The sequence below is a fragment of the Dermacentor albipictus genome, unplaced genomic scaffold, assembly GCF_038994185.2.
Source record: "Dermacentor albipictus isolate Rhodes 1998 colony unplaced genomic scaffold, USDA_Dalb.pri_finalv2 scaffold_13, whole genome shotgun sequence".
Lineage (NCBI taxonomy): Eukaryota > Metazoa > Arthropoda > Arachnida > Ixodida > Ixodidae > Dermacentor > Dermacentor albipictus.
The window spans coordinates 7,994,219-8,003,843 of NW_027225567.1; positions in this window are offsets into that span (position 1 = coordinate 7,994,219).

Sequence of the window (9,625 nt, forward strand, 5' to 3'; positions counted from 1 at the left end):
AAAACACTTTCTGATTATGAGGCACGGCGTAGTGGAGGACTCCGGAAATTTTCACTACCTGGGGTTCTTTAACCTGCACCTAAATCTAAGCACACGGGTGTTTTAGCATTTCGCCCCCATCGAAATGCGGCTGCCATGGCCGGGATTCGATCCCGCGACCTCGTGCCCAGCAGCCCAACACCATCGCAATAGAATTGGGCAGCCAATAAATACCTATAGACAATAGACGTCGACGCAGCGATTCAAATAGAGGAACTTTGCGAAACTACGGTGGTGGTTACACATTTAGCTACTCTGACGAGCACAGTACGACAAAAGCAAAAGGCGGAGAAATTGACGTGAGCGGCATTTCATAAGCGTGTTCGTTGCTCCTTTGAGAACTGCCAGATAGTATAGAGAGAGTAAAACTTTATTTAATATAACTAAAACAATGCACGATGGTTGGAGATAGTATACTTACCGAAACATGCAATCTGTGGCGTTTTGGCTTTGCACTTACACCGCGTGGGAACCAAAGGCGGGTGGGAGTTGAGAGAGTGAGAGAGAGTTTCAGTATTGCAAAAGAAGAGAAGTCAGCCAGCGGGACATGGATTCCAATTGCTAATCCATACGTAGGGAAGGGGGAAAATGAGAGAGGTGGATGATGGCAAGGGGTGAATGTCATTATGGAACAAATCAGTAATGTCACATACATGCGGTAACAGTGCATTAAGGCTAATGCAGAACAACCAGCATTGTCTTCACTGTGTGCGTTACTTGCACTGCTTTTTTAGCTACACGGGCATTGAAATCTCCGTATTTCTTACGCCTCGAATATATTTCATAAGGGAGCTGTTCAGCGTAGAATTTTAAATATGCTCTAGAATAACTCTGAATGCTTAAACTAGATACACGGCTGAAAACCAGGATGATTGGAGCTGTCTTCGCTTTTATTCATGACAATAACACCTTGTGTACACATGCTGAAGTGTCTTTAAAGAGACATGTTATCATCGGCCGGTGGCTGAAATATTAAACTTTTTTGTTCGCCCCAAATGTGGCTGATGAACTTCGACAACATCGTAACCAACTTCGTAACGTCGTTTGTGCATGCGCCTTGTGAATTCTGAGATTGCAAATTAGTGGAATCTGACTTCTCCGAAGTGCGTATGTCGTACTTTACGAGGTATATGTGCTCCACTCCTGGAAAAGAAGAGAAATAAAACAGAAACAGTAACAAGCACTAGTCAAGTGCAACGTCTGTCATCGAAAGTACTGCATATGTGGAAGTACTGCAAATTTTCATCACTGCATTACTTCGAGTCCTAAGATGATTGTTGTAACTGCCATTTTCCTGCTAATTGCTTGCCTAGATTTTTTTCCATTCGTGTCTTGTAGCTCTCAAAGTGTATATGTTGTAAACGTATCTCTTCACACAACTTTAATATTGCTTGACGCGTTAAGTGTTATCTTTCAGTTTGCTCCTATTTCATCTATAACTGGTTACTCGTGTGTTCTTAACTGCTAGTATCATGGGAATTAACTGTCATGTGAAAACTTGCATTTTTCTTCCTAAACTCAGCTTACTTCATATATTGCCATCCTTGGGCAATTGTTTTCTTTCTCTTCCTTTTTTTTCTCAATTCACTGTTCTGCCTAGATGCGTACTGATATTTATGTATGCTGTACCGCCCACTTGTGACGCTGTCAAACGAGGGTAGCAGTATCGTAAATAAATAAATAAATATGTTGATCAGTATCCATGTATCTACACCCATCAGTATCTATGAAGAAACGGTGCGCGAGCTGCTTTTATGGTACAGAAAACAACGTTGCCATCTTTTGAAGCGATAGCTGTTAGAGCTAGTTACAGCTCGATTCGTGATGGCGTCAGCGTGACATGAAACTGTCAATCCCATCACAGTGCCACAGGGCGCGGAAGAAACGCGACGAGGCGCTGAAGTATCGTCACTGCATTTGCAGTCTCCTCACAAAATATTTTTCGTGGTAAAATATTTCTCACAAAAGCAAGTACCGTGTGAACTTTCTCACATAGTACGAAATTATGCGTGATAAAAGAAATTGCCAAAAAAAACTCGTTCCTTCAATGTGAAGATACGACAGCGCCTACAAGCACACATACACGCACGCACATGTAGGAGGTGCGAGCGTAAATTTGAAGCAGACACCAAAGCGGAAGCCGAACGAAGCCTACTTATGACAGGTTTATGACGTAGCGTAACTTAGCGTCGGGCGTCTATTCCAGGCTGGGAGGGAACGGCGCTGTACTCTAAGAACAGTTTACGCCCTTTGGCGTGCCCCTTCTACCACACAACGATAATCGTGATATGCCTTGATGTGTTTCCTTTCTTTAACGCTGCGAGCCCGGAACTTTCCAGTAACGAACGGCACGCGCGTCATCAGCATAGAACAGTTCACACCTTTTGGAGTGCCCCTTCTGATATCGCGCGTGCCGTTCGTTACTGGAAAGTTCCGGGCTCGCAGCGTTAAAGAAAGGAAACGCATCAAGGCATACGACGATTATTGTTGTGTGGCAGAAGGGGCACGCCAAAGGGTGTAAACTGTTCTTAGAGTGTGTAATCAGGCTCATAAATGCGTATCGTAGGCTGTCCTCTCTAGCAAAGAACCGCATGATGTACATAGTGGCCGGCATTACAACAAGTACATAGCGAAGAACGAAACGGACGCGTCGATGGCGGCCAACGCCAGGCCAAAAATAGGTTGCTACTTTCAATTCCACAGATGCAAGTTAACCCCCCCCCGTTCTCCTCGGCTCACCCCCCCCCCTCCCCCCTCCCCAAGAAAAAAAAAAGAACGTGATGAAACGCAAGCAGACTGCCTGTGGAGGGACGTCCCTATATTTTCACGTGGTAGTGAAGGTGAAGACGGCAGCAAAACTTCGATTAAAGAAACTAGCGTGTTATTGGGCGAACTTGTGCCCTCAAAAGCAGGCTACACTCAAAGAACGATAGCGGCGAATACACTCGGCGATCGTCGAAAATCTCTTCAGCGGGTCAAGCGCGTCGGCTTTTATACAGCAGTCGTCGAATGTTCCAGACTAATCGCTGGGACCCGCGTGTCTTCCACAAAGTTCTACACCATTCGCGTCACGCGATGAAGTCATATAACACAAGGTTCGGCGACATCAGACGGTGGATAGAAGCATCGATAACATTCCAGAAACCCGATACATGCAGGCGCGTCCCGCGCTGTGCGATAACATTTGTTAGGTGCTGAAACGTGCCGCCCGATAAAGACAAGTACACGCGTCAATATCTCAGATGAACTCTTGTTTGTATGCAGCCATACTGAGCTTGAGCGACACTGATGGAGAATGCGGACTGACAGACAAAGCAGATGAATAGTCGGAAAATTCCATGAGAAGATCACCTTCACTCTAGATCTCCAAAGTTGGATTAAACTTTATTTCGCTGAATACCACGTGTGTTCATTTTACACCAGTTTGTGGGTGTGCATCGGCTTCGTGCGAGTCCAGGACGCGTTTCGTACGATGAGATTCGCACTGGTGCCATTTGAACTCACAACACAGTGTGGTGTTTTTCTTTAAGATCTCAGTTGTTCTGCAGATATGTTATCACTAGCTAGGTATAGGGCCCTTTGGAGCTCCTTTATTTAAGACTTATGGTGGCATTTCAGGAAATATTTAGCAGCTTTGCTGCACTTTCAAAACCGTAATATGAGTCTACGAGTGAAGAAAAAATTCCACGTTACTCTGCGAAAGCTATCAATGAATATTTTTATGGTAGTTATCGGCCCTTCGAGCTTAGAGTGCGCGGACATCGCCAGTGCAGGGTTTGTATTTCTCGCGGCGCCTGCGTTTACAAAATACTGGTACTAACTAGCACAGAGCAACGCCAAAATTGACCTATCTTTCTCGAAGAAGGCATATTATCAACAAATTGCAATCTCTTGCAAAGTTTAGCTAAAGGCGTGCACCTCAGAAACAGACTATCACTTGGTAAATGGCGAAGCGTCATTCAGAAGCCGCTGCAAACTTCAGTTACCGTTGCTCAGACATTGTATGCGTCCCGAATGACACATATATCTTCCAGGAATGGCAAAAAAAAAAATCACTGAGTTGCTAGTGCAATTGTGCGTGCTGTTCCCCCGTATACACGGACACTCCTCTGAATCTACTTTATTTGTGCATACAGCGTGCTTTCTTTTTTAGCGCATCTGTACATATTGTCACAATATGAACAGGATTCTTGAGTGGCTACATGGAATCATTTGTAAAGCGTTTCGGGGAACTTTTGGTATTCTGCCGAAACTTGGTACCATTAAAAATGAAGTAAAAACATTGCGCCGCGCCAGATGGTAATTACTGAATAACTTTTTGCTAAAAACATTGCAAATTGATTTATTAAATCAGTTGTCATTTGTGCTGTTACGAAGACGAGTACACAACAAATAGAGAACGGCAATGAGTCAAATGTTAACCATGGGCGAGAATGTTTTTTGTAAAATTCACATAATTAAAAAAATTGCTACGTAATGAATAATGATTGCACTGTACTTACAACGTAAACGCTTAACAAGTGAAAACTGTCGCTGAACTCGGGTTTGATCTCACCACTCTTGTAAGGCTCCTCGCTCGGTGTGAATCTCACTGCACCCTCGTTGGAAAAGTCACTCATCAAAATGAGGCTGTTCCGTTCTTTTGACAACGAAACCGATAGTTTTGCCCTCATACAAGAGGCTAGAATTGTAGGTGTGCTTCATGGTCGGTGGACCAAACTTCGCTTCGATCCTGAAAATAGCAAGAGCAGGCTTACAGACGAATACAGGGATGGATAAGTTACTAACATCAAAAGCTAGAGCTTCAATGTTCTTTTTCTTGCTCGGCCATTAATAATATAAATGCTATTTGGAGGGCTAAAGATGTTTCGTTGAGTACTTATTTTTTATCACTTGTTGGAGCAGGCTTGTAGCCGGTGCCTGTAAACGGCGGCAATATCGAATATATCTACTAAGTAGCTTCATATTTTAATATAAATCTGCTTTTGTTCGATTTTCTACGTTTTCGAAACAGGGGCTCAAGCCTGGGAGGCATGCTGCGAACTTTATCTTAGACGTAAATGGTAACACAGCTCGTGCTGTCCCTCAAGGCGGGAATCAGCGAGCTTCGTGGTCTTTCCGCAGGCAGTTTCGAGCCTTTTATTAATTTTTTTATTTGATGTCCTGGCTAGCCCTTTGTCAAATGGGAGGAGTAAGCGCTGTGAAAGTTACCTACAGGTGAACATCTAGCCATCTCTGGAGATTGGTCGCAAGCATTTAGTACTGAGTTTAAGGCAAATGCCGCTAGCGTTTTCTGAAAAGGAACACTAGCCAAATAATACACCGCACGTACGAAACAAGAAAAGGGTGCAGCCACCACTATACACTTACGCCATTCCGTTTATGCAGACTCACTCGTCGAGCTTCACATACCGATACAGTGTTACAGAATCGTGCTTTCTAAGGGGTAATGATGAATATAATAAGCATGTTTCATTTAGGCTAGTGCTGGCCGACATACGCTCAGTGCGTAAATAACAAAATAAAAAGCACTTTAATGTTGTTTTCTGAACCAGCCTTCAGTACCCAACTCCAATCATACCTCCGATAGTTTGACGGATTTAGCGGCTAATTATCCTCCCTCCACGAACGGAACAGGTTACTGATTATATTTTCATCGTTTTGAAGCGTATATTTTTGGTTAAGAATTACGATCCGTGTTATGGCGAACACTGTGGGGCCGCAACACTGGTTTATTTTGGCGGGCATATGAATGTCGTAAACGCCACTCCGTCTATCTGCTACAGAAATATGAACCAGAGGCCATGATTTAGTGAACGAGCCTCTATGACCTCTGAAAAGAGGGCATGCAAAAGTAATTTTATCTGCTCGGATGACTAACGCTAGTGGCGAGGTCTGGAACAATCACCGGCACGCACGGAACTTTAGTGCCAGACCTCGCCACTTGCTAATAAGCTCCAAACTTTAATGAAATATTTTCCTCTAGTAAAATGCTTTATTAATAGCTATTTGTTGCACAGCCTATTGAAGCCGATTAATGAGTTAACGGTAAGAGGGAAAATAGAGGAATTCCAGATCAAGCTACAGAACAGGTATTCGGCTTTAACTCAGGAAGAGGACCTTAGTGTTGAAGCAATGAACGACAATCTTGTGGGCATCATTAAGGAGTGTGCAATGGAAGTCGGTGGTAACTCCGTTATGCAGGATACCAGCAAACTATCGCAGGAGACGAAAGATCTGATCAAGAAACGCCAATGTATGAAAGCCTCTAACCCTATAGCTAGAATAGAACTGGCAGAACTTTCGAAGTTAATCAACAAGCGTAAGACAGCTGACATAAGGAAGTATAATATGGATAGAATTGAACATGCTCTCAGGAACGGAGGAAGCCTAAAAACAGTGAAGAAGAAACTAGGAATTGGCAAGAATCAGATGTATGCGTTAAGAGACAAAGCCGGCAATATCATTACTAATATGGATGAGATAGTTCAAGTAGCTGAGGAGTTCTATAGAGATTTATACAGTACCAGTGGCACCTACAACGATAATGGAAGAGAAAATAGTCTAGAGGAATTCGAAATCCCAAAGGTAACGCCGGAAGAAGCAAAGGAAGCCTTGGGAGATATGCAAAGGGGGAAGGCAGCTGGGGAGGATCAGGTAACAGCAGATTTGTTGAAGGATGGTGGACAGATTGTTCCAGAGAAACTGGCCACCCTGTATACGCAATGCCTCATGACCTCGAGCGTACCGGAATCTTGGAGGAACGCTAACATAATCCTAATCCATAAGAAAGGGGACGCCAAAGACTTGAAAAATTATAGACCGATCAGCTTACTGTCCGTTGCCTACAAACTATTTACTAAGGTAATCGCAAATAGAATCAGGAACACCTTAGACTTCTGTCAAGCAAAGGACCAGGCAGGATTCCGTAAAGGCAACTCAACAATAGATCATATTCACACTATCAATCAGGTGATAGAGAAATGTACGGAATATAACCGACCCTTATATATAGCTTTCATTGATTACGAGAAAGCGTTTGATTCAGTCGAAACCTCAGCAGTCATGGAGGCATTACGGAATCAGGGTGTAGATGAGCCATATGTAAAAATACTGGAATATATCTATAGCAGCTCCACAGCCACTGTAGTCCTCCACAAAGAAAGCAACAAAATCCCAATAAAGAAAGGCGTCAGGCAGGGAGATACGATCTCTCCAATGCTATTCACAGCATGTTTACAGGAGGTATTCAGGGACCTGGAGTGGGAAGAATTGGGGATAAAAATTGATGGAGAATACCTTAGCAACTTGCGATTCGCTGATGATATCGCCTTGCTTAGTAACTCAGGGGACCAATTGCAATGCATGCTCACTGACCTGGAGAGGTGAAGTAGAAGAGTGGGTCTAAAAATTAATCTGCAGAAAACTAATGTAATGTTTAACAGTCTCGGAAGACAGCAGCAATTTACAATAGGCAGTGAGGCACTGGAAGTCGTAAGGGAATGCATCTACTTAGGGCAGGTAGTGACGGCGGACCCGGATCATGAGACGGAAATAATCAGAAGAATAAGAATGGGCTGGGGTGCGCTTGGCAGGCATTCTCAGATCATGAACAGCAGGTTGCCATTATCCCTCAAGAGAAAAGTATATAATAGCTGTGTCTTACCAGTACTCACCTACGGGGCAGAAACCTGGAGGTTTACGAAAAGGGTTCTACTCAAATTGAGGACGATGCAACGAGCTATGGAAAGAAGAACGATAGGTGTAACGTTAAGGGATAAGAAAAGAGCAGATTGGGTGAGGGAACAAACGCGAGTTAATGACATCTTAGTTGAAATCAAGAAAAAGAAATGGGCATGGGCAGGACATTTAATGAGGAGGGAAGATAACCGATGGTCATTAAGGGTTACGGACTGGATTCCAAGGGAAGGGAAGCGTAGCAGGGGTCGGCAGTAAGTTAGGTGGGTGGATGAGATTAAGAAGTTTGCAGGGGTGGCATGGCCACAATTAGTACATGACCGGGGTTTTTGGAGAAGTATGGGAGAGGCCTTTGCCCTGCAGTGGGCGTAACCAGGCTGATGATGATGATGATGATGATGATGATGATGATTTGTTGCACTTCTTTACACCTCGTATGACTATGTGGCTTCCTGTCAGGCGGACTCACGGACGGATGGCACCAGGTTCCGGATTAGACTGGATTTACTGTTTTCCTGGCTAACTGATTCCGTTTTGAGTTTCACGCTAACGTCACACAAGAAGTGGTATTGTGTTCATGGCCTTTCAGTGAAGCGACGTCTGCGTATTAGGGTACTAGCACAACGCTTCCATAAAAATTTTACAACAGACAATGGTGGATCGACAATAGGCAGCTTTACTTAGGCGTCCGCGACCACCCACGTACGCAGCGCGCGAGGCTGTGCGTGCGTAGCGAAGCGCGCGCGCGCACGATACGGCAGTAGTTGGCCGGACGCAGAAGTTGAGAAGCAGATCGTTGACTTGCACGCGCAGGAACCAGTAGTGTGCTACTCAGTGCCGCCATATGCCACCTCCTGAAACTGTGTAGCCAATATCAGCCGCCATGAAGTCAAACCACAAAGCGGAGTCATACCTTCGGCAAGAGCGATATCGAAACATTCGCTCTCCTGGACACGCGAGAACACGCGAGAACGTCCCGCAATGCATGCCTCAGCCTGCAGCGCACGCTACGCAGCTTTTGAAAAGCTGCGAGCACACGCAAGATACCGTGCGTGCTGCTGCGTACTGCACATGCGCACTGATGCCTCCGCGGTTTTGCGGCGTATGCAGAGCAGCTCCGGACGTTCAACTAAAACTGTCTAATATTGGGAAGCGCATATCAGTGTTCTTTATTTTGTATTTATGCAATTTATTATTTTCGGACATCAAGCCTTTAGACTGTCCTGTCCTTAAATTCATATTTATATTAGCAGTTACCTTTTACTTCTTCCACTTGTATTCAAGTAGATTGTTCTGTTTTCCTATTCCAACAGCCAATCACTACCTTTGTACTCTCCGGTATGTGGCTGATATGGCGTGAAATATATTTTGGTCAGCTTATTTCACCGCTTCAATAATTTGTGCATATTCAGGAATTTCGATACTGTCCCTTCGGCAATCTGTTGAGCTTCACCGGAATACACCAGCGTAACTCAAAGGGACACATTTTCAAAAATTACATTTCAAAAGATTGGTCGAGTTTCAACAAGCAACATCCAGATGGTACTTCCTTCGAATACCATCGGCATTTATGACACTTAGTGCTAACTTCTCTGCAGCTTTATAGCTGTAAAACACTCTTTTTCTCCTCTACTCGTGTAAAGTGCTGTTCAATCTCGTCGAAAATATCCCATCGCTTGTAAATGAAGGGAGTATTTAGGCATGTAATATACTATGAGGTGGACTTCTCCACCATAAGGTGGCCTCGCGCCCTTCAGGGTGATCTGACTGAGCTATCTCGTTTGCTCGGTTGCCATTGTCAGGATTTAAAATCATCGAGCTCTTTTTTTTTTTACTCTGGCAGCGGTAAGCTCGAATTCACCGCCAGTGCACTACATCTCCCTCCAGG